At 39.8% G+C, this 8,781-nt stretch overlaps 1 pseudogene across 1 annotated transcript in view; it reads left to right on the forward strand.

Annotated features, from left to right (window-relative positions):
* Positions 1 to 8,135, forward strand: part of LOC149106394 (multidrug and toxin extrusion protein 2-like) — a 46,196-nt pseudogene extending 38,061 nt beyond the window's left edge. The window contains exons 12-17 of the transcript XR_016209989.1: positions 3,407 to 3,476; positions 3,974 to 4,106; positions 4,412 to 4,449; positions 4,869 to 4,925; positions 6,632 to 6,716; positions 7,087 to 8,135. The product of XR_016209989.1 is annotated as a multidrug and toxin extrusion protein 2-like (transcript). The remainder of the gene's footprint in view (positions 1 to 3,406; positions 3,477 to 3,973; positions 4,107 to 4,411; positions 4,450 to 4,868; positions 4,926 to 6,631; positions 6,717 to 7,086) is intronic.
* The last annotated feature ends 646 nt before the right edge of the window (positions 8,136 to 8,781 follow it).

The raw sequence follows: 8,781 nt of genomic DNA on the forward strand, positions 1-8,781 counted from the left end.
TTGGCCCTTTGATGGTTGACGGTTAACCCCATTGAGACTCGCGTTCAGAGGTAGGTAATTCATGTTTGATAGAGCAGTGCCCATAGAAACGGTTGTTGTATGTCAGAAAAGTGCTTACAAGCTGTAGCTCTTTCGATTTACTTCAGTTATATTTGAGACAGGTTACTGGTCCCTCGAAGCCAACCGTTAGCTCACTGCCTCTCCCTGTGTACCTCTTTCAACTTCAAGTCCGTTAAAAACTAAATTGTACCGACTTATACTCCTTGCCGTGGGTGGGGAAGAGGGGAGAAGGGGATGAGAGGCACTGTGAAAGCACAGATAGCCCGGATGCTGTATACAATTTACGGGACATCATGCTCTTGGTGCTTGCTTTCCGATTTCAGCCGTTGTGCGTTTAAAATGATATATGAAAATGCGTCGACAATTGCTCTAAATCATAAATGCTGCGTGTAGGAAAGAATTTAAAAAAAATTGGCTGACTTGACGTTTGTCGAGTTATGATTTAAGGTGTTTTGCTTCCATTTTACAGAGGAAGAAAAGTCAGGCGGCCTAGTAGGCCGACGGTCTGCACTCGACCTCCATACATTCCACAAGAATGGTCTAGACGCTGGGCGTCTTTTTCAGGGGCAGCCATTTACATAAAGTGGGCAGCCAGAACACAATGACGTCATAAAGCATGATAATTTGGCGCGCGCGTTCTTTGTTAATTTATTACGAAATTACGTCGAAGCGCGCGAAGACAGCTCAAAACCCCATAAACGCTACTTTTTAGTTCTGTGTTTTCTCTGAGAGCTCTCGCGTGTTTGGCGTAGATCGCGGACCACTTGACGGTTTATATATATTTTCAACCAGAAAAGACAGCCGAAAACGCCAATAACGCCATACAAGCCATAAACGCCATAAACGCCACTTTCTAGTTCTGTGTTTTCTCCGGGAACTCTTGTGAGTCTCGCGTTGATCGCGGGCCACTTGACAATTTATCTAGATTTTCAACTAAAAAAGACAACCAAAAGCGCCAAAAACACCAGAAACGTCATAAACGCTATAAACGCCATACACGCAATAAACGCCACTTTTCAGTTCTGTGCTTTTCCGGACGCTCTCGTTTGTTGGTCTTGCTTTGATCGCGGGCCACTTGACAGATAAGGAAGCTGTTGCTTTTTTCAAAATAAAAGCGAGCTTCCGCTTTTTTTGTCATTCACTGCAATTCACTTGCTAGAAAAATTTTTTCGAGCTTATGTCTATTTGGAACGTTATTAATTGTGTGAAATGGCTTTTTATGAGTGTGAACGATCTGCAAACTGCTCTGAACCCTTGTTAAACTTTTCGAGAATGTTCGAGAATGTTGTTGTCAAGTGAGGGTTCCACTGGGGCGTTTTTAAACCACAAACTGGTGAAATGACATAGCACTACGGTTAGCCTAAATAGTAAGCGTCCGGTCAGCCTGAATAGTGCTCATGTTAGGCTAAATGTCACTGTCTAAACAGTGGTTAGCCGTCAGTAATTGAAAGGGTTAACAGCCCTTACAGACACCTGTGGCGTAAATAGTAAGCCTCCGGTCAGCCTAAATAATGCTCATGTTATGCTAAATATCACTGACGCGACAGTGGTTATCTTTCATCAGTAATTGTCAGGGTTAACCCTCATTTTACAGACAGCTGTAGCCTACATAGTGCTCTGGTGAGTCTAAATAGCGCCCATGCTAGGCTAAATATCAGCGACAGTGGTTAGTGTTCAGTAATTGTAAGGGTTAATCCTTACAAGCTCTTACAGACACCCGTAGCCTAAATAGTGCTCTGGTCAGCCTGCCTAACAGTTAGGCTAAATATCATGTTAGGCTAAATATCACTGACGTGACAGTGGTTGTCTTTAATCAATAATTTTAAGGGTTAACCCTTACAGACACTCACATTGACTCTTACCCATAGTGCCGTTTCTTCGTTAATTTCGCCATTTCATGTTTTAAACACGCCTGTTCCACTGTATTATTTGAAAAGTCGACCTTGACTTGGCCATTGTGTTTAACATTCTACATTTGCATTAAATCTCTATAGATTCCTCTTGGAATAATTGTAGCTGCTAGCGTTCGTGTTGAAAATGCTCTTGGTACCGGCAATGCCAAGGCAGTAAAAAAACATAGTTAAAGTGGCCCTTACGGTTATTGTTAATTATAGAAGTTTATTTACATTAACTACAGTCTCTAATTTTATAGTACTCTTTCTGAACAGGGACTGTTATTTTGTTTAAAATAACGTTTTCCATTGGTCTAATGTTGTTTGATTTTACGCACCCAATTTTTATATTGCTGGATACAAAATCAATACCCTGTCCATTTCCAAACTATTTACTAAGCAAAGTAAGTGCTAGAGCTACAGTGTAGCTGGTCAAAGTGCACTGCTAGTTGGATAATCAATTGAATCAATATATTTAATTTCGCAGTGTGTGTAGAGCTTGTGGTTTTTGCTGTCCTCTTCGTTGTTTCATTCAGGAAACAACTGGAAGGCTCTTCACAGATAACAGGTTTGTAACTGTCATGGCGGATTTACAAAATTGAAGCGCAGGGTGGCGGGGCACCTCCTCCTTTGTCTATTTTTCTGCTCTTGCTCCAGGTTGCACTCGGCCAGAATGCAAATAAACCTCTTCATACGGGAACGCTTGCTGTGCAGGCTCATCTACGATCTAGTAACGTCATTCACAGCGGTCAAATGCAAGAATTCAACGCATCTTCCATTTTCATGGCCTCAAAGTTGGTATGTGTTGGTGTTATCACCTTTAGTCTGACAGCAGAATTACACCGGGCAAACATGCTGCTCATTATTATTCGTAGACATTCACTGTCAGCCAAAGATGTACGGGTTATTGACCAAGTGTGAGGTCAAGATGGCTGGATATTGGCCAAGTTCTTTTTTTTGCATGTTTATGGACCGAGACGGAGTCAAGGTCCATAAACTCGCAAAAAAAGAACTAGGCCAATATCCAGCAATCCTGACCGAACAAGCTTGGTCAATAAAGGATTTATTATATGGCTTTCGGGGAAATTTTTTTTGTGGGACACGGCGGGTAGTCCCGAGCGGGCAAGATAGTTCCATCTTGCCCGCTCGGGTAGCCAATCACAGCGCAGGATTTGATTCATCTTGCCCGCTCACGGAGCTAGCCATATAATAAAACAAGATAATATTTCAATTGATCTAATTTTAGAGAAGTAAGTGAAAATGGAAGCGCAGGTTTTAATTTTATCTCTAGACCAAGTGAAAGTTGACATATACAGAAAACTTTACTGGATATGGCAAAAAAAAAGTGTCATTTGACGTGACGTGGCAATTTAAGCCAGCAATGAAGAGGTTTCTTTTCATAGCCTGTTATGTATAAAATAGTCAAAAATATGGATCTTTTATTTGTCTTGCAGTGATGTTCTGTCTCTGTATAAAACGACTATTTGGTTGATGTCAACCTTCGTTGTCTTCGATGGAATTCAGGTATTTTTTTGATTTCTGCGAAAACGTACAACCCTTCACAGTCAGTTCTGCAATAACCTGCGATCAGGCGTCTTTTTCTTTCGCGAACGGGGGGAGGGAAAAAGAATAGATCAGGAAAATAGACGTTTTTGACGTTGTCATGCAGTATCAACAAGTTTTGGTATTTTTCATATATGTAAGCAAAAAGCCACCTTCATAGATCAGTTTGTCACGCTGAATGTAGTAATTTATGCGAGTAACTCATAAGAATCCGTTGTAAACTCATGAAAAATATTGAACTTAAACTTTCCCAAATTTTTACAAAGAAATGCATGCCCGAGGCATGCCTAAATTCGGCATGATTAGTCAAGCAGCGAGGCTTATGTTTTTGTTTGGAACTGAGAAAAATTGAAAAGCGTGACATCATCAAAAAGGTGCATTTGTCCTTTGAATAAGTCTTGTTTAATAGTTTTTTAAGTAATGTATTTCGTGTCTGAAAGTTTTCATTTTCATTCAAGGATGTCTCTTGTGGTGTTGTTCGAGGATCTGGCCGGCAGACGGTAGGAGTGTAGATCAATTTTATATCCTATTGCTGCTGTGGGCTTTCTCTTGGCATAGAATTGATGTTTTTAGTTCTCCATGATGTCTCAGGTACAAAAAATGAGTCTTATGTTGTTACAAGCTCAGACAAGTGGAGCTGGTGCTTTTCCTTCATCAGTATTTCCTGTGGATACACTCTCTTTGTCGTCAGAGCTGAATTTTCTTACGTCTGCCTCTAAACTGTACACGACATGCATATATTAACTGTACGTAGAAGTTCTAGATAACACTCTGCGACGGTTTGATCTTTCTAATGTGGCATCGAGATATCCAGTTTTGAGGCACGTTCTTTTGCAAATACAATTTGCGGATGTCATCTTACCTGAATTTGTTGTTGTTTTCTTGTTTTATTTAAGGCCTCCTTATTGGTCTGTTTTTCGCGGTCTTTGTACAGGTGAGTGAGTATTTGACAAGTCAGTGAAGGGAACTTGTTAACAGTTACTACAACTTCATCCCCCCACCCCTCCCAAAAAAATATCTTAGATCCCAAAATAATCCATCGACAAGACATACCGAATCCATTCCCTGTTCCCCATCTCCCGGACCAGTTACGCAACAAAGTTTTTAAACTGAATGTCCGCCAACACTGCCGCTTAATGTCTTAAATTTCTCAAATCCTGAAGTGTCAATCCAAACGTTAAGACAGGCATTGAAAATGCATAGAGAATTTAACAATAATAATTATTTCCCTTCAATTTGGTTTACCAATTGACGTTTGATCACGTCTTACAAAAGTCTCTGGGAGGTTTACCGCATATATTTTGATATTCATGTAATATAATGTAGTCTTGACATTATTTGATTGTGTTGTAGGCTTGTTTATATTTGATTCTACTGTGGAGAACAGAGTGGGAGAAGCAGTGCAAACTAGTAAGTGCCTTACCTTCCAATAATTAGGCAATTGTTACCGTTCACTTTTTTTAAGTGATAACATGGCTCAAGAGTACCAGAGCGAGCACTTATTATTTCGGGGGGAGGATACCATAAATATGTGATGGGACGGAACGTTAACGCTGAGAGGAACACGAAATGCAGTGGTGATGTAAGAATTGATAAGAAATTATGGGAAGATAACAGACCACTTAGAAAACCGGGACAAAACATCACTGAACACGAGAAACGAAAGGACGAAGACATTCCAGGAGTAATTCTTCCTTGAGATTCTGGCAGGTTTTCGCCTCTCGCCTTCTTTTCTCCTCAACACATTGAAGCCCGGTTTTCACTTTGACAAAAAGAAACAACGATATAAGCATAAGCATAAGCATAATGCATCAGTCAATTGAAATCCCGGCCTGCCGACCCCCGCGACATACCGGGGAATTTAACATTTACCTATTGTTAAAAGATGGCTTATTTCCCCAGGGCCAAGAAGTCTGTTAAAAGCCCCCTATAATGGGAGCATCCGAACACCGGAGCCAAATAAAGAAACAACTCAAATCGACATCTTTCTTCTCGGACAGGTTACAAACGTCAAACTTTATCACTAAAATCTTCAGGTTCGACTATATTGTTTTCTTCTGCAATCGTCATTTGCCGCGAACTCAAACATATGAGTTACCCACAGCAATTAGGCAGGCAACTTTCTGTAAAAATATCTATCTCCGTCAAAAATATTCTAACTTTCCTGAATATTCTAACCTAAACTAATTTGGAAAATTTTAACTTGCAGAAAAACTATATATCTACTTCTTTTCGAAAAAATTTGAATTATGATTCAATCCGTATAAATGTAACTGCTTTAGCCCTTCGTGTTAAATCCCGGCTGTTGTCCCCGCTTCTGATGATCGCACGTGCTGTTAAATCGCCGCTCCACGGCATGATGCATAACGGTGTGAGGACGCCAACAACACAAGCGTGAGCAAAAGCGCATGCGTACAATGGATAATTACCTTATGTTTGGTTCTATACCTCCTCGATACAACAAAACAAGATGGCGGACGCTGCTTTTAGCAGCGCCTTCTCACTTGATGTATTAAGCATAAGCACAAAAAGAGCAAAAATGTCTGGTCTGCTTTGCTTGTGCTCATGCTGTTTTTTGCTTGTCCCCACTACCTTGTGCATTTGCTTATTCTTGTGTTGTGGGCCTCCTCACTTCTGTTGTACTTGTGCTTATGACGTCACGGTGAAAACCAAGCTTTAGAGTTCCTTTTGGTATTCTGTTCCGTCATATTTATTGTGCTTCCAAAAGAATCCCATACTGTGGATCTAAACTGTTACCTTTTCTCCTTTTTCAAATTCAGCTTCTGAATGATTAAAGAATTATATATATAAAAGCATTTTAAAAGAAATATAAACGGTAGTACCAAACGTTTCGGCGTCATTTTGTCGCCATTGTCAAATGCAATTTTTTTGTTGCACAAATTACTTAGGGGAGTGGGGAGAGTGGACACTTCTTTACCTCGGGGTTTATTACACCTGTGTTCATAAATGATGTCTTTTCTTCTGTTCACTATTGTAAGCCAAACGCATTTTTTTGCCCAATTGTACCTGGCCCCTGGGAGTGCTCTGTATAGTGTTCTTGCTGTTGACCCTCATGTTCTTTTATTTAACTAGTTTTATTATTTGTTTTCAATCAGGCACAGCATAGAACAGGCGTTAAGTCTGAGATGAACCGAACGTCAGAAAATTTATTAAATGGAGACATTCACAAAAAAGACTCGGGTATGTATTATTGGTTATTGACAAATCACTAACGCAAAAAATGGCGAGCAAGGAAACATGAGAAAAATGTAGCTTGCAACGACTTGCTCATTTGACAAACTACAGTTTTGTGGTGGCCTGCCGTATCAGAATTGGTCATAAACTGAGGGCTTATCCTGCATACCGCAATGAGCAATCATGAAGTGTGGGCTCAATCTGTTTTCCAAAGTGAGAAGGCGTCATGAATTATGGGCTCATGTAATTCAAGGACAACTGATTCTTGTATGAAGTTGATAAACTTCAGAAACCGTGTACGTGCACAGCGAGTTCTTCTTATTCGTTCTTAAATTAACAAAACTAGGTATAGGTATGTTTTGCATTATGCGAAAAGCTCTCTACTGTGACCTTTTTTCTGAATTGATCCTTTCAAACTGGATTTACAAATCTTCGTCTCTCCCATTTTTGAGTCGCTTTGATGCTGACGTGACTCTATCAAGACCTGCTCTTCTGTCAAGAGAAGTGAGTGACTGTAATGGAAAACATGAATTCATCTCACAAGGAAGTGAACCAAATACAGCGATGTGTGATGTTCAACTGAGACAGAAACAGATTTACATCATCAGAGAAGAAGTCTCTGATAAGAAAACGAATTCTTCCCTTAATTATTTCCTTGTTGATATCAGGCGCTGCTGTAGTCATACATCTTTTAGTTCCTCTGCCGTCTTCCCACGACACGGCGTCAGTTGGTAATGACACACTTAGTTTTAACGTGACCATAATAACCACGAAATCGCCGACTTTGAATTATTACAAATTAGTGTAACAGTTTGTGCCCGTTTTGAAGCAGCTGAACTGTCTGTTTTCAGATAGTAGGAAAATTTTGCTCAAGGCAACATGCCCGACGGCCAAACGAGGAGTCGAGAGCACGTGGAATATCCTGCAGTCGGTTGATTTCGCACTGCCATTCTTGGCGTTTTGTTTGGTTATAACCAGAATGCCGGTGCCACGGTGTTCTTGATGATATGCACGAGTCGTCTTCATGATATCACTTTGTCTTTGCGCAATCTACCTATCATGCCATTACCTTCAAGTCTCTCTTTTCATTCTTTGAATCTAAAACATGCATTTTCAGTGACTGGTCCAATTTTTCCGTAGTGGGAGTCTTGTTATAGGTTGTGCTGGGGAGGGGCGCATGAGAAAGATGTATCAGCAAAAATGTTTTTCTGTTTAAAGTATTGTAAGTGAATGATGTCAGTAGTAAAATATAGAGGTTATTTTACAATATATCTGATAATATTTAAGAAAGCATACGCTAAATTACCTTTTTGAATTACATTCGACAATAAGCACTTAATGACTGGCCCCAAGGGAAACAGTGAGTTTTGTTTCCCCGAGACCCTCAAATCTTTTCAAAGACCCTTCATGAAAAATATATTTCTAACATCTTTTCACAATAAAAACCTTTACATTTGCATCATGAGTTTTCGAGTAGTACTTGAAAATTACTGTAATTTTACTCATTAAAAACTGTTCATTGAAGAATGCAGTTTAAGAGTTTTCATTGGCTTAGCCATCATGGTATTGATATATCTTATTAGATGTTTTGTTTTGTAGTATCGCTGTATATTTTTACGATTTGTGCCGTATTTTGACGAGACCTTAGGGCGATTCAAAATACAAATAACGAGTAAAAATATAAAGCGATACTACACACCAAAACATCTAATAAGAGGTTTTTTATCCAACTGCTGTAGTCAATAGATTTATCAATGAAGGAGGGAGAGTGTGACAGTTTTGCGTGCGCGCACCGACCTGTAGGGCAAACAGGTTTTCTACTGTACAAATAACTGTACAATATCGCTGTATATTTGTACTGCTATTTGGACGGTATTTACTGCAGTTGGATAATCACCGTATGTAATGGTGATATTAGGCAGAACCATAACAAAAGTTAAAACAGGATGGCATTAACACTGTTGTCAGGCGGTTTTTTCTCTCAGGTCTCTTAAACGAGTGTTATAGCGATCGTAAACGCAAAATAGGTTAGCATGTTCATTTGTGACAAAGCACAATACTGTGCTGCAAA

This window comes from Orbicella faveolata, unplaced genomic scaffold, assembly GCF_042242905.1.
Source record: "Orbicella faveolata isolate gen_17 unplaced genomic scaffold, um_ofav_v1 contig_3, whole genome shotgun sequence".
NCBI classification, from domain to species: Eukaryota; Metazoa; Cnidaria; class Anthozoa; order Scleractinia; family Merulinidae; genus Orbicella; species Orbicella faveolata.